Source organism: Idiotropiscis lumnitzeri, chromosome 16 (genome assembly GCF_059441095.1).
Source record: "Idiotropiscis lumnitzeri isolate Australia: NSW breed Sydney's pygmy pipehorse chromosome 16, RoL_Ilum_1.0, whole genome shotgun sequence".
Taxonomy (NCBI): domain Eukaryota; kingdom Metazoa; phylum Chordata; class Actinopteri; order Syngnathiformes; family Syngnathidae; genus Idiotropiscis; species Idiotropiscis lumnitzeri.
In genome coordinates this window covers 759,394-776,115 of record NC_142406.1, presented here as the reverse complement: position 1 = coordinate 776,115, position 16,722 = coordinate 759,394, and the positions used below count along the sequence as shown (strand labels likewise).

The window sequence follows — 16,722 nt, the reverse complement described above, 5'->3', positions numbered from 1 at the left end:
AATAATAACAATTAAAAAATAAAAAGTACTGTACATTGACTGCTACTTTTGCGAGGCTCATCCTTTTTTTTTCTTTTGGTGTCCTCTGCGTGCCTGTCGGAAACGTCACGTCAATGCTACGTTGCTTTGGGAATTAGATTGGTTAAGGGTCGAAGGGAAAATATGAGAATGTTTTATTAAGAAATATTTCACACTATATACAGACATTATATTCATACAATTTTGCAGCCCGAGTGAACCAATGCGTTGTTGCAAGTTCGGCAGTAGAAACGTAAACGTTCCACTGCTGTGCGGAAGTGATGTGGATCTGACGCGCCAACGTGGTGGTCACGCGGTTATTTTGTTTTATTTTTGGATTTAGCGAATCAAAGTATCCAAATAGAACAGCCAGGGGTAAAAACAAACACATAGGCAAATAAATAAATAAATATATATATATATATATATTTATTTTTTTTTTTTTGCAAATAAATATATTTGAAAAATACGTGGTTAAAGCATGACGTCATTAGCAAGCACCGCAGCCTCCGAAGGACCCCGTCCACGTCTTGCGACGTCTAGAATGTTTATTGGCTGGCGGAGTTTTTTTTTGTTTTTTTGTTTTTTAATAAATGTTGAACTATACAAACAATTAGGGCACATATTAAATGTATAACTGCTTAGTTCAACAACAAAAGCAATCAAATAAAATTAATAAATAAAAACATTAAAAAAAAAAAAAAAAAGGTAAGAACAATGTGAGGATCTCAATCGAGAAGAGCAAAATGTTCCACTAAAGAAAACAGTCTCTGGGCATTATTGTTCGTCAATTGAATCTTATATGCAAGAAGTTTTTAGACGGATATATGTCATTCAATATTTTGAAAGTGACCTCTTTAGGTTAATGAGGGATTGAATACGATAAATACTGTTTCCTTGTTTGTTTTTTTTGCCTCAGCAGGACTGAAATCACGTAGAACATAGTTTCTTTTTAGGAGGTAAGGATAGCATCTTTGAGTTAAACCCGGTCTAATAAATATATTGGAAAATTGATTACTATCAAAATTGAATCCCTCCACAGACAGCAACCTCATGCCCGACATATGATACACCACCAATTGTTGAGTCATTGGTTTAAAGGGGGGATGGAATGGCTTTAATTACTTTATTGTATTCACTAGCTGAGCACAGAAAATTGTTTTTAACACAGAAGTCACTAACCCGTCCCGATCGAGTACCGACAGCGGCCGACCTGTCGCGCATGCGCATTGTCGGAGTTTTGCAAATCGTCTTTGACAACGGACATGCGCTTCACTAAATCATCCTTCTTGGATTACTACTGAACGGACAATAGCTTCTATACAGTATGTCCATCACAACTATAACGGACTAACACAGAATTAAATAATTACATCGTCGTGTTTAGATAAACTCGCCTGGATGTGCGTTGAAGCGTTTGTGGCATACTTAGCTTAGCTTGCTCGCCGCTAAAAGAGACGTCGCTCAGAAGAGATCGAGCGCAAATTGTTGTGATTGTCCTGTGAAAATGTGTGATAGAAAGATAGCAGAGTTCAAGGAGGAACTTTGTGGAGAAGAAGAGGAAATCGAGCCACAACGTCGTCTCCTTAGGCAGATGGAACCGCGAGTTGTCTTGCACAAAGCAGGTTTGTTCCCGAATCCGGACCGCGGGATGGTTCGGACCAGACCCATAACCAATCTATGATGATTTCTTTTCAGGGCGCATTCGCAAACGTTGGCGCTGCAATTGTAGTTAATACGGTAAAGGCGTCACTGATTTGAGCCAATCAATTGTTTCCGATCCACTGCCAATTGCGCAACAGACCGGAAAAGAGTGCTGCTCACAGTATGCCTTGCTAAAAGGTTAGCAAGGTCGATGCGTGTTGTTTTCAATGAATGGACGGAGAAATTTTGTTTCGTTCTGGCTGTAGCCGATTCTAAACCAGTGTGCATCATCTGCTCCGAAAGCGTCGCAACATTTCGAAGCGCCACTACGAAACAAAGCACCGCCCTCTTTTGCAAAGTTACCCGCTGAAGTTTGAGGTGAGCGCACGCAAAAACATCGAACTTCGAGTGCAGTATAACAGATGTTTACATTTTCGTTTACAGCCCAACGGCATGCAAACGAATGTTCACGAAAAGTATCATGGATTTTGGGGAAACATAAAAAAACATTTAGTGATGGGGAAGTTGCAAAGGAGTGCTTAAATGCTGTTGCACAAACATTTAAAGGAAAACACAAAGCCCAGATGTGTGAAATAATCTACCAAATCCCAATGGCCCTGACTCCGTTCCAACCGAGAATTAAGTCACTGGCAGAGCAGTCACAAACTCATTTTTCTCATTAAGAGAAGTTAAAATATTCAAAAGAAAAGTTGGTGTCAAAGCTCATTTTGAATTAGTTTTTCATGAGGACAGCCATTTTTATTGATTATGTACTGAACATATTGACCTGTTTTACTTGGATAATTAGGCTTTCCGTTTTTTTAGGCTGATAACTCTTTGATTTGAGAAAAAAAGGTAAAAGATGTTAACTCAATGCTTCGCACTTGATATATTTCTGCAGGAGATATTTTACGTTTTTTTTCTGGAAGTGGCACCCTAAAGTTCCTGGAGCCACATTTTCTTGAATGTGAAATAAACGCCTTATATTTTTTTGACTGGCAAAGGTGTTTAATGGGAACATTGCTAAATATGTCCTATATAAGTGCGCTCTGTTGAAAATGACTAAATATTGAAACGATATAAAAATGTGAACATAGGCTAGACATTAAGGGAAGTCGGACTTTGGTTCGGACCTTTTAATTGGAAGAAATTTTCATCGTGGACCTTTGTGACTTTTAATTGAATACCTCTGGTGTAGTGGTACACTTGCCCGAGTTGTGTGCGGGCAGCGTGGGTTCAGTTCCCACTCAGTGATGGTGTCTATGTCTGCACTGTGACTGGCTGGCGACCAGTTCAGGGTGTAGTGCGCCTTTCGCCCGAAGTCAGCTGGGATAGGCTCCAGCACCCTCCCGCGACCCTGTACAGGATGAGCGGTGTGGATAATGACATGACAGGTTTGTTCACTTCTCGGCTCTGATTGGTGATTCGCTGTCGCGAGAATTCTCTTTCTCCGTGAGTCGGCTTTTTGCTGTGATCATCCATTGTGGTTCCTGCCTTGCTTGACTCGCTTCTGTCTCTTTTCACGATATTTTCCTTTTTTGCAGCAGAAAATAGCTGGTTACAATCATTAACTCTTGTCATAAACCTCACAGCAGGCATTTTCGTTGTTAATTTTCATGAAAAAAATTAAAATCAAATAACGAGTTAATAGGTGGTAGTGCTGGAAGGTTATGGAAAAAAATCACAAGTATATTGATATTTTATAAACGATTATTAATTGACTTCAAAGCATAGTATTTATTCAATTACAAAAAGTAAATTAGTTAAATCAGTGCTTCTCAAATAGTGGGGCGGCCCACCCTGGGGGAGGGGGGGGTGCAATGCTGAGGGAGGCGCTTGTCGACCTGGGTAACATGCTTTTTTTCGCTGTACTACAATAAAGTGTAATTGCACCTCCACTCCAGTAGTTGGCAGTAGCGCTCTCCTTACCTGTTATGCGCAGCGAATATTACCTCTACCATGTAGGTTTGTTTGAAATGCTATTATTTATAGTTGCGGCGGGGGTAATTGTTTTCATCTTGCTAGGGGGGCGTAACAGAAAATAATTGAGAAGCACTGACTTAAAGTAGCTGACCTTCATGGCCTTTCATCCCTGCACGTTGACCACCATCTTTATTTATGAACACTCACAAGTACAAATAGAAAATGACCTTGAAAATGTAATGTGAAATTCAAGTATTGTCATTCTGCTACAGTCACACCTTTTGATGCCTTGCATGATTGCACACAGTAAGCATCTCTTTAAAAGCAAGCAAATTTAAAAACATTTCTGTTAAAAATCACCATATATGGCAGTTCTATTTCATCCCTTCTGACCACCAGGAGGCGGTGCTTAAAGCACTGAATGTTCCCTTCGCACATACACAGTCACGAGTATGCATACCAAATTAGTCACATGTGACCCCTGGATGACCCAGGACGTGTATAAAGTCTGGTGTCACCTGAGGCTCGTTTCCTCTTTTCTTTTCTTTTCAGTTTGCATACGGCTGCGTTCTCTACCTTGAGGACTTGTCTTATGACGTTTTCATCCCATTGCAGGGAACCTTGTGACCGTGTTGGTCGGTGCAGCGTAATTTCGCCCTCTTTAAGGCTGCGACAGTGTTTCATTTCGCTGTGACGTCCTTCTCTTGAGACTTGGTGTAACACTGGCCTCCCGTCGTAAGATGTAGTTATTGACTCCCTTATTTATTTATTTTTACTTAATGGTTGCCGCGTTTGTTGCAGTGTGGCTGTTGCCTTTTTTGCCCGGTTAGCTTCGTGTTAGCGTGGGGATGGGCGATATGGCTGAAAACTATATGGTCACGCAAGTATGTCATATCGGTTGATATCGATATATATCGAATTATTATTATTATTATTTTTTTTACTATTGAAAATAAAAAAGGGAAAAGGGCTGAATTCCAATTTGTTTTATTTTAAAATGTAACACGCCAGCCTCCCTTGTGATGCGTGTCTGGGGAGGGTGCTTGTTAGCGGCTTAACTGCTACGTACGCCGGCCTCACTTCTCTGGAGCTTTCGTGTGCTGTAGCTATGGGCCGTTTCACTAAAGTCGTCAGGTAAATTGACCTTTCGCCACCCATGTATTTTGTTTGTTTTGAGTCACGCTAGCTCAACGCCGCATGCCTCAGGTTGTATTTCTCAAATGGGAGGGAGTTTGTGACGAGTTGGGCCATGATAGGTCGAGTCTGCTCCGTTGTTTTTTGTTTGTTTGTTTTTATCGATAATTTATCAATACCATCTACTATTGATATCAAACTATTGCGATACTCAGCGATATCGAATTATTGTCACAGCCCTAATAATTCACTCATGTCACCATTTGATGAAAAGAACAAGGCGCTCTCTTCTGGCGATTGTTGATTAGTTTTTTGGGGCTAGAAAAAGCAGCAAATTCACCATTGCAGGTATCGGACACGCACAATCACAAGTTACAATGTTGCCATAAATGCTGAAACGACGCTCAGAGAGGGAGCTTGTTGCCAGTACACACAAATACTTACGAGATAATTTTCTGATTTTTCTTTTTTTTTTTGTTTTTTTCATAACGCGAATGCTACTGCTAGCGATGTTAGCTTAGCACGTGAATGACCGCTAGTTGTTGCCTCCCCTTAGCACCTGAATGACCGCTAGTTGTTGCCTCCCCTTCATCTGTTAATTTCGATTCTGTTTGACAGACTTCATACTCAAATTTGTGGTGGTGTTTTAAACGTTGAAATACGTTGGTTGTGTTGCCTCTGAATATGATTTTATTATTATTATTTTTTTTTGGATGCGGTTCATTTTTGTCGAATCCGCCGTATGTCCAAATAATAGACGTACCGCCTTTCTTTAGCACGATCTTCTTCCTCTCCTCATCTACAGTGGCAGAAGTTGCTTTCATTACATCCACTTTGGTAGATGGCAATCACAGAAAAAAAAATGAGGTGCAAGTGGTGTGTGTTATTGTCGGGCTGCGCTGACTGTAGGCATCGGAGCGCAGACTAACACGCGTTAGCCAACAACACTGATTTGCCAGCGCCATTAAGACCCTAGCATCGTTAATTCTGGTTGGCTAATTCATTTATCACTCAAACGCCAAAGGTTGGGGGAGAGCGGAAAAACAATACAAAACCGCAGTGTCGCGATTAGATAATTGCACTACGTGAAACCTCAATGTCGATTAGATTTCGATTTATTGTGCAGTCCTAGCGGCTATGCACGATGCTTGGATCGCATGGCGGCTTGGAACCCGCCATTGCGTCCCTCATCATGTCATACCCTGAGGTGACCCTTCGACCAGCTGTGCGATCTCCTTGACCCCGATATCGTGTGACCAATGACCTCCTTACAAGTTCCTACAACAATGGTGCGTGTGCTGGTCGCATCGGTAATTCTTTGGCCACCTGATGCTTGCCCTTTGTGTGTCGCTGTGAGAGGGCAATTGCTGACATGGCCCTTTCGCTCTTATGACCAGGGAGCATGGCCGGGTGCCTAGGGCTGCCACAAATAATTATTTTGGTAGTCGACTAATCACCAACAGTAATCAAGATTAGTTGATTAATCGGAAATATAAATAATAAGAAGAAGACAAAATGACCTTAATACAAATAATCAGATCAAATGTACCATATTATTTTCACAGCCAAAAGACGCACAAAAGGGGGCAGTCATTTGGGGATGCTATTTCTGTATTTAACACGTAAACTGGGCGCACCCCTTGCACGCGCACGCACACGCTCGCGCTTATATAAATGCTATAGGAGCACTTGTGACGACATAGCATAACAGAAATGTCAGGGGAGGGATGTCACTAGTCACTACAGTCCTTAGAGTCACAGTTTTAAATCAAAACCAAAACTATCACTGAAGAGCATACAAGCAAACACTGAAACAAAGAAATAAAATTAACACAAAACATGCATCTGTCATGCCATTCATATCCCAAAAAGAAATAAAAATAACACAAAAAGCGTATGCAATGCATTCTGGGAGCCTATCAGCCTCAGCCAATCAGAGAGATGTAAGGGGTATGCTTTGGGCAGTGTGTTTTTTTTTCTGTTGTCTAAACCTGTGATGTTTCCTTGCTTGCAATCACATGAATCATCATAAGTCAGACTACGACATCCGGAACAGCTGCCCTTTTGTCCAGCTTCCTCCTGCACATACATACTGGTCTGTTCTAACTCAAACGATCACCAAAATAGACCTTCACAGAATTAATTTGTCACAGTAAACTCTGTGCACAGCAGTCCACAACTCCCCATGGGCCGAAAGTGCGGTGGAAGCTGGGGTCAGGGATAAGCAGAGGAACCCCCGGGGCTACCCAGGGGGGCCAGGCTCCTATTAAGGCTCGAAAGCTGCTGCCTCGTCTCACGAGCCCGGACCGTTCTCTCCAGAGCCCCCACTGCGGCAAAACCAAAAAGTTCCCCGGTTTCCTCAGGAACACCCGGAGAGCCCTCCGAAAAGCCTCAGTTACGGGGGACTGCACTAAACCCCACTCGGTGGCTTGCTTGAACCAAGAAGGAAATCACCTGTAGGGCTACTAAGATTAGTCGACTGATCACGACGACGTCGACGATCCAAATTGTCGACATATAATTTATGGATGGATAGATGTCGGCGCGCATAGACGCAGCGGCTAATGGCTCTCCCTCCCAGTGCTCCTTATTGCTTTTTATTTGTGTTTGCTTGGTCTTATTGGCACCAACTGAGGCACAGCATCGATATAACCGCCAGGACATCGTGGACATTGGATATCGATGCGAAATAACCATTACAGAGGAATTTTGCTATGATCGCAAAATTCCGGACGAACTGGCGAGGCCGCCCGGCTCACCGTGGCTTGTCATCGGGACCGGGAGGCGGCACAGGCGACGTAGAGAGAGGAAGCAGAAGCGGGGCTGCAGGTCCGGTGTCTTGCTACGGCTGCGACGGCAGCCCCACAGGCAACCACTGGCGAGTCTCTACCTCACCAACGCCAGATCCGTGGTCCACAAAATCGACGATCTGGGATTACAAATCCTGGGAAATCGCTATGTGCGAGACAGCAGTGTGATCGTCGTCACGGAATCCTGGCTGCACGCCGACGTCCCCAACGCTAGCATCCAGCTGACTGGGCGCTCGCTACATAGCGCGGATCGGACGAGGGCCACCGGTAAGAGAAGGGGCGGGGGGCTCTGTGTTTACGTGCATGAGAACTGGTGCGGCGATTGCACGATTGTTGAGAAGCACTCTTCCCCCGACATCGAGTTCATGTCCGTTAAATGCCGGCCTTATTTTCTCCCGAGGGAGCTAACGGTAGTGATCGTCACAGCTGTTTACATCCCTCCCGACGCTAGCACTAGCACGGCGCTCTCGCTACTCGCGTGCGTCATCAATAAACATCAGCGGGCCCACCCTGATGGCGTTCACATAGTAGCGGGAGACTTTAATAAGGCCAATTTAAAGACTGTACTCCCAGAGTTCCACCAGCATGTCAAGTGCCCAACGAGGGGAGACAACACTCTCGACCATGTGTACTCGAACATCAAGCACGCATACAGGGCCCTCCCACTCGCCCCCCTTGGCCAGTCAGACCACCTGTCCTTGCAGCTCGCACCTGCGTACACCCCTCTCAGGCGCAGATTCAGGCCCACCACAAAGACTGTGAAAATCTGGCGTGATGACGCCATGAGTGAATTACAGGACTGCTTTCAAGACACCAACTGGGAACTCTTTGATCATCAGGACCTTGATGTCTACACGCATTGTGTACTGGACTACATCAAGTTCTGCATGGAAACTGTGTCCCTATACAGGACAATACGGACCTTCCCAAATGCGAAGCCCTGGATGTCCAGCCAGGTCCGCTCTCTCCTCAAGGCCCGTGACGCTGCCTTCAGGTCAGGCGACAAAGCCCAGTACAGGGTGGCTCGTGCTGACCTGAGCAAAGGCATCAAGCTAGCCAAGGCAAACTACAAGAGGAGGCTGGAGGCCCACCTTGCCAGCAACAGACCACGGGAGGTGTGGCAGGGTCTACGGAGCATCACCAACTTCAGAGGCAGCAGCACGACCTCTGTAGACCCCGAGTGCATCGCTGGCAGAGGAGCTTAACTGCTTCTTGGCTCGCTTTGACTCGCCCCAACCGTCACACCCCCGCACTTCATGCCGCAACTCCCCCCCACTCACCGTAGAGGAACACGATGTGAGGCGCGCGCTCCTGGCTATTAACCCCAGGAAAGCTACTGGACCCGACGGAATACCAGGCAAGGTCCTCAGAGCATGTGCCCACCAACTGTCACATGTTTTCTGCAGGGTTTCAACCGCTCCCTGGCTCAGGCAGTCATCCCCTCCTGCTTGAAAACTTCCACCATTATTCCTGTCCCCAAAAAGTCACCAGCCGTCCACCTGAATGACTACCGTCCTGTTGCTCTCACACCAGTCATCATGAAGTGCTTTGTGAGGCTGGTTCTCCAGCACATCAGGGACTGCCTTCCTCCCACTCTGGACCCCTACCAGTTTGCATACCGGGCTAACAGATCCACTGTGGACGCCTTCGACATAGCTCTGCATGTTGTGCTGGGCCACCTGGAACAACAGCAGAGCTATGCAAGGATGCGCTTTGTGGACTACAGCTCGGCATTCAACACAATCATCCCGGACATCCTCGTCGCCAAACTGGACATTCTCGGCCTCCCTGCCCTTACACGCATCTGGATTAAGGACTTTCTGACCAACAGACCCCAGACTGTGTTGCTCGGCCCCTACACGTCCTCCACCCGTACGCTGAGCACCGGTTCCCCTCAAGGATGCGTGCTGAGCCCTCTCCTATACGCCCTCTCCACCTACGACTGCAGCCCAGCCCACTGCAACAACACCATCGTCAAGTTTGCTGACGACACGACAGTGGTCGGTCTGATCTCGGAAGGTGACGAGACAGCCTACAGAGAGGAGGTCCAGAGACTGACGGCTTGGTGCGAGGACAACAGACTGCAACTCAACATTGCAAAAACAAAGGAGATCGTCATCTACTTCAGGAGGAACAAGACGGTGCCGCCCCCCCTCTGCATCGAAGGCGTGTGTGTGGAGTACAGATCTCCGATGACCTTTCTTGGACACACAACACCACAGCAGTGGTAAAGAAGGTCCACCAGCGTCTGCATTTCCTGGGAGTCCTCAGGAAATTCAACCTGGACAGGAAGCTGCTGCTGGCCTTCTACCACTTGTCCATCGAGAGCCTGCTGACATACTGTGTCTCCGCCTGGTACAGCGGCTGCACTGAGGCGGACAGAGTGAGGCTACAGAGGACAGTCAAAACAGCGCAAAGGATTATTGGCTGCCCTCTCCCCTCACTGTCGGACACCTACACCGCCCGGTGCCTCAGAAGGGCTCTCAACATCGTCAAAGACAATACCCACCCAAACTCACACCTGTTCGACCTGATGCCCTCTGGCAGGCGCTACAGGTGCATCAAATCAAGGACCAATAGACTGAGAAACAGTTTCTTTCCAAGAGCCATCTCCATTCTAAACTCTCACACACACACGCGACCACCCTTACCTTGCAGAACAGCAACGTGATGTGTTTTTATATATCCGATTCAGTATTATTTTCCATTGCACTAACTATTCTCTTATTTATCTAATTTATATATTTAACTGAATTATTGTTGTATTGCACTGGAGAGGGGAGCTCTCTAATCTCGTTGCACACTTGAGTACAATGACAATAATGGGATTTCTGATTCTGATTCTGATTAAGTAGTCGACAAGTCCTTTATTTATATATATTTATATTTTATATTTATTTATTTGGCGCATTGCTTTTCTCTTGAAACAGTCTCGTCTCGCCCTTTTCCCCCACTGACGGTGTGCCATGTAGAGCGTAGTGTGTAATTCGCAGTGATCCGAGTCGTCCTGTGAAGCATTGTGGGTAATGAGGCCGGCGTTATGGATAGCTGGGGTTAGCAACAGAGTGCTAAAGTTACGGCACATTTCACCTGCAAATAATTAGGATGCAGTCTGCGGACCGTGTAGCTGTTTGTAATGTTCAATGTTCAATAAAGTTAGTATTAAAAAAAAAAAGAAGCTCGTCTTCCTGCTTCCTCCACTTGCAAACCTTGATCTTTAATTCTCTCGTGGCTGTTCGATTCCAATATCCCTCTGCACAACTCGGCTTGTAGTTTAAACTCTGCTTTTTAGGTGTGTCTTTCGGAGGTGCCATTTTTGGGGATCCTTAGCCAAAGCAGTGTTTTGCACAGTACACAAAATTTGGACACCACTGTCTTGAACATTGCCAAAAAATGTTAAATGCAATAATACATAATGTCAAAGTGAGATTGTGAGACGACTGAGTAAAGCATGACTTGTTTTCTTGTGTCCTGCAGGCGTCAGTGAAGAATTTTTCCATCCTGAAAAGCAGGACCCAGAGTCTAGCCAAATTAAAGAGGAGGTGGAGCCAGAGTCCGGCCAAATTAAAGAGGAGGTGGAGCATGAAATGACCCATTTTCCATTGACTGGCATCAGTGTGAAGAGTGGAGTAGGTAATGGAGAAAACTGTGGAGGATCACAATCGGACCGCTTCTTCACTCCACTTATAGATGGTGGCGCCAAAACTTTGTACTCTCGTGACACTGACGACGATGACGGTAAAGACGATAAACTTCAGAAAGGTGAAGTGTGACAAAACTTTTGGCGAAAAGTCAAACTTGGAAAAACACATAGCAAAGCAGACTAGAGATTTTCCGGTACTAGATGTGGTCGGAGTCTTCGGCGGTTAGTAAAGCTACTTTTGTTTTCTTTGCTTTGTTTTTAAGTGTCTGTTAGGTGTTTTGCCTTCAGTTGTGTGAACCATACAGAGTTTCCTGTATGAAACGTGCGATATAAATACAGCTGCCCAGCCTATTTCTGTCATTTTCAAATAATTTTCTGTAGCATCCTTACATGGCTCCAGTCTCAGGTTTTTACTTGGAGTGCAGTGACCCCTAACTTCAAATTTTAGGCAAATTCAACATAAAGCTTAGAAGCGTGCAAAGTAAATTGACTTGCAAAGTAAATATTTACATGCTACTCCATTGTTTTCTGTATTACTAATACATACGTGCAGAAACTAAAATGCTTTTTTTTAAATTGACGTTTTGTTGTTGACGCAACAAACTAAGCACAGGTAAAGTTGGTGCAAAAGTAACTTGCACGAAATTTGTATTCATAGCGAAAACAACTTGATGGTGTGTGGAATAAATTTGTATCTGGACCAAAGAAGTTGTATTTGTAAAAAATAAATAAATAATAATAATAATAAATAAAATTGATTTTGCAGCTGTAGAAATGATAACATGTATGTGTAAAAACTATGATTATACTTTTTTGAAAATTACTTGTAGTTGTGGAAATTAATTGCAATGTAAATGTCTGCTTGAATTTATTTCCAGAGACTTAAGAAAACTTAAACATAAACATAGCATAAACAACTTAAACATAGCTCAATGTCCAAAATAGACCCAGTCTGAGTTTGTGTACACAATTTTGCTCTTGTCCGCTTTAGCCTGTAAAAGTGGAGAAGCGACCAACATGTGATTTGCTCACATTTTCAATAAATCCAAAATGTTGAACAAAGCGCTTTTATACTTTCACAGGTTGAAGTGGCCACGAGTAGTCATGTGCATTAGAATTTTCGACTGATAGGTTGCCGTACAGAAGAACTGACAAATCAAGCAATCTTACAATGCTGGCCTACCGACTGTGACGTAAGTCGAGCTGCTGCAAGGCAGCACGCCAATTTATCGTAAATCTCATTGCAGAAAAGCCTTTAAATCACCACAGAATCTTTTAGGGGGTGAATTTTTGTGCTGATCTAATTTTTACATGCATACCTATTTTGCTTAATGTTCTTTAGGCATACAACCTGCAACATTGTCCCACATGATGACAGTCACACGGTCAATAAAAACACTTTGAGTGAAAGTGTTATCCATTGACCACTTCATTAAAATGATCGCTACAAATGAAAAGCTTTATTGTCATGCTGAAAGTGGAATTAGGTATAGAGAAATACATTACTTGCATACAACTAATAACGGCCATTTGGTGAAATTAAGGTTGGATAAAATATGAAAATAAGTAGAGCCGACAAAACAACTCGTGAGCCAGATTAAACCCGTCTGCGGGCCTGATAAATACAAAATAACTAAAACTCACTTCATTATTCCATGAATATAAGAGGGCCAGCACAACTTTTGACTGGGCCACCACTCGAAAAGTTGCAAAGGGGGATCATGTGCACGTCTTTGCACAAATAACTAGGAATAGGCACCCCCCGAAAAATGCATCAGTAAGTGGATTCACTAGTGCCAAAAATGATCTCCTCATAACCTTCATCAGAGATACCAGCTATAATACCATGTGTTTGTCTTCTTGTCTTGCAGATAATAGTGAATATGTTCATCATTACATTAAAAAGGAAGAAGTGGGCTTAGAGATCCCCCACTTTAAAGAGGAAGAGGAGCAACAGTCTCCCTATATCAAAAAAGAGGAGCAGGAGCCAGAGCACTCTTACATTAAAGAGGAGGCAGAAGAGCCCCCCTACATCAAAGTTGAGGAGGAACAGGATATCTGCAAGTTCCCATCAACTAATGTAGCTTTGAAATGTAAAGATGAGGGTCAAAGTGTGGTGAGCAGAGGAGCGGAGCCTCCAAGCACCAGCTCATGTCAGTACATGACAACACAAGGTGATGGAGACCACTGGGGGGGATCACAGAGAGACGGCCTCCTACCTCCACTATCAGATAGTGATGACATGTCATCACATGCTGCTGCTGCTGATGATGATGACAAAGAGTCTGAAAGTGACAGTGGCCAAAGATTCTCTCAGAAGGTAGGCTTAAAATGTCATGCAAGAACCCACACTGGTGAGAAACCTTTTGCCTGTTCATATTGTGGCCAAAGGTTCTCTCGTAAGGCAAACCTAATAAGTCACACCAGAACCCATACTGGTGAAAAACCTTTTGCATGTTCAGATTGTGGCCAAATGTTCTCTTTTCAGGCAAACTTAACATTACATTCAAGAACACACACTGGTGAGAAACCTTTTGCGTGCTCTGTTTGTGGCCAAAGGTTTTCTCGTAAGGAAACCTTAAAGGTACACACCAGAAACCACACTGGTGAGAAACCTTTTGCCTGTTCAGATTGTGGCCAAAGATTCTCTCAGAAGGGAACCTTAAAAAAACACACAAGAACACACACTGGTGAAAAACCTTTTGGTTGCTCAGTTTGTGGCCAAAGATTCTCGCTGAAGACAAGCTTAAAAAAACACACCAGAACACACACTGGTGAGAAACCTTTTGCCTGTTCAGATTGTGGCCAAAAATTCTCTCAGAAGGGAACCTTAAAAAAACACACAAGAACACACACTGGTGAGAAACCTTTTGGCTGTTCACATTGTGGCCAAAGATTTGCTCAGAAGGGAACTTTAAAATTACACACCAGAATACACACTGGTGAGAAACCTTTTGCCTGTTCAGATTGTGGCCAAAGGTTCTCTATTAAGAAAAACTTAACAAGACACTCAAGAACACACACTGATGAGAAACCGTTTGCCTGTTTGCATTGCGACCAAAGGTTCTCTATTAAGAAAAACTTAAAGACACACACAAGAACACACACTGGTGACAACGCTTTTGCCTGTTCAGATTGTGGCCAAAGTTTCTCTCGTAAGGGAAACTTAATACGTCACACCAGAACACACACTGGTGAAAAACCTTTTGCCTGTTCACATTGCAGCCAAAGATTCTCTCAGCAGAAAAGCTTAAATAAACACACAAGAAAACACACTGATGAGAAACCTTTCGCCTGCTCAGTCTGTGGCCAACGGTTCTCACTGAAGGCAAATGTCAAGAGACACAAGTGTACTGGTGACAATTGCAATAAACAAGAAGCATGAAATGAAAATGTTAATTTTTAACTGCAAAGTTTTTAGTATGAGAATTATTTCCAAAACTTGCATTTTTTTAATTCTGTATTACATATTTTATATTAGAGTGTCTAAAATCCTCCTGTGGACAAGTGTTGAGAATGTATGTCGTTTGTTTAATGTTTTATTGATGTTCATATGAAGAAAGTTCATGATGATTAGATGGACTGTGAAGAAAATTTGACTTTCGATGGGAAGGTGTGAAAAATGCCCATGTGATTCCAAATGAAATCGTCAGACAGTGTGTCTCGTTTGTCATTGAAATCGTCTGGATATCTTGACTTCGAAGATTTAAGCTATTCAGTGTAACACGAGTTGCCTTTATATATTTTTTAAATTCTCTTTTATGTTTGTCGTTGCATGTAATATTTGGTATTTTTATGTATACACGTTATCTCTTTGTTCTGCTTTATTGATTTTGACTGTTGTTTGTTTTGTGTCAACTTAGCATTGATAACATAATTAAAATAATTGTTCAATGGTTAACCTGAACAAGCAAATGTCGTCCATTGTTTTATTCTGCTTCAAAAGACGTGAGCATGAACTTTCAAACAACAATGACTCTGTCCTACATCACATCATTCACTGACTTTTAGCGGCTAAAAATTTGAGAGATACATTTTTACAGGGCTGGCAGTGGCGGAACAAGACTTTTATCCTTGGAGTGGCCAGGGAGTGACCAAGGCTATAACAATAAATTTGTTTCTGGACTCAATTGCAATCGGAATGTCAAATGTTTAATTGTACTTTCTAAGCACATGAGAGATGATATTTATGTATGAATTTCAGTTTATTAACAAAGCTGCAAGTGGAACACAACTTGGCAACAATTTTTCAATTATGCATTAGTAATAACTATTTTATACAAAAATAGTGAAAATGCACCAACACATTCATAGTTAAGGATCCAGAAGCTAGACAATAACTCCAACTAACTAGCGAGTTTCAGGTAAGTAGACCTACCACGGGGTCCTCTCGGCTGAGCGAAATTTGTACTGGGGACAGCTGGCTCTGGCTCTTGTTGCTCATCGACAGGCTCATCCTCAGAGGTCTCGGTATCCTCCTTCGATGGAACTACATTGTATTGTGTAATCAAAATAAAAATGCAACCACCTTTAAATAAGAACATTAATCAGTAAACAACACTTCAAAATATCAAAAACTAAACTTAATTACTGAACTGAGCATGTTGACCTGGTGATGATGGGCTGAGCTGTATTGTGCATTCTCTTGCGGGACTACTCCCAGGAAGGACGCTGCCACCTTTGGCTTCTGTGACCTCCCTCAACGCCATTGTATAAAGATACAAAATATCAGTGCAAGCAAATTAAAACACCACCACAATAACCGTTAAAAAAACATACACACATCGTAACCAACACTTCAAAATACACCCCCCCCCAAAAAAAAATAAAATAAAATCAGGGTTCCAATACATTTAAAATTTCCACACCCTAATTCCCAGACTTCTCAGTGTTAAAAACATAAATATTTTTGTGACATTTGAGTAATAATGTGGAAGGTCAGGGCAGGCTGTGTGAAGTGCATGGGTGGCAGATGTTTTGTGCAGGACGAGCCACACGTCTGAGAACTGGGTGTGCTGACGCAGAAAGTTCCAGACATCAAGGACATCAAGGTGCTGTTGTGTGAAATGGTCAGACGGTCGACCGTGAGAGCGGAATAACAGATCCAGTGGGGGGTCGTCTTCTGTTAGGTACAGAGGCGCGCAGAGCTGTAATCGAGCCCCAGGCTTTGTACTAGATCTCCTGTTAGGAATAAATCCGCTCCCGTGTGAAATCGCCAGCTTCCTGGTCATTTCTCTCTCAGAACGAGCGCGCATAATTGTTGGATGAATGTGAGTCGTGTTTGGTTAATGGAGATAATAGTTAAAATTACAACAATTTTTGGTGACCCCGACGTGATGAGAGGGAAGACTTCGAGAGACCACAGGAAAAGAACCACAGGGTTTGGAACCCAGCGTCCACATCCACACCAGGTGACGACCTGCTAAAACGGACATCGCAAATTGGAATTTTCCTATGGTGGCCACATCTAACAGGTAAGCAGAATACATGTTACTTAAAGTCTAAATTCTGCACAAATGAGGACTACTAAATTGAACAGAGGAACACTGC

At 43.4% G+C, this 16,722-nt stretch overlaps 1 pseudogene across 1 annotated transcript; it reads left to right on the top strand.

The window, feature by feature from the left end:
* The first annotated feature begins 1,199 nt into the window (after positions 1-1,199).
* LOC148320809 (uncharacterized) lies at positions 1,200-15,087 on the top strand (annotated as a pseudogene). The gene is made up of 3 exons (XR_015846834.1): positions 1,200-1,643; positions 11,007-11,291; positions 13,044-15,087. The product of XR_015846834.1 is annotated as an uncharacterized LOC148320809 (transcript).
* The last annotated feature ends 1,635 nt before the right edge of the window (positions 15,088-16,722 follow it).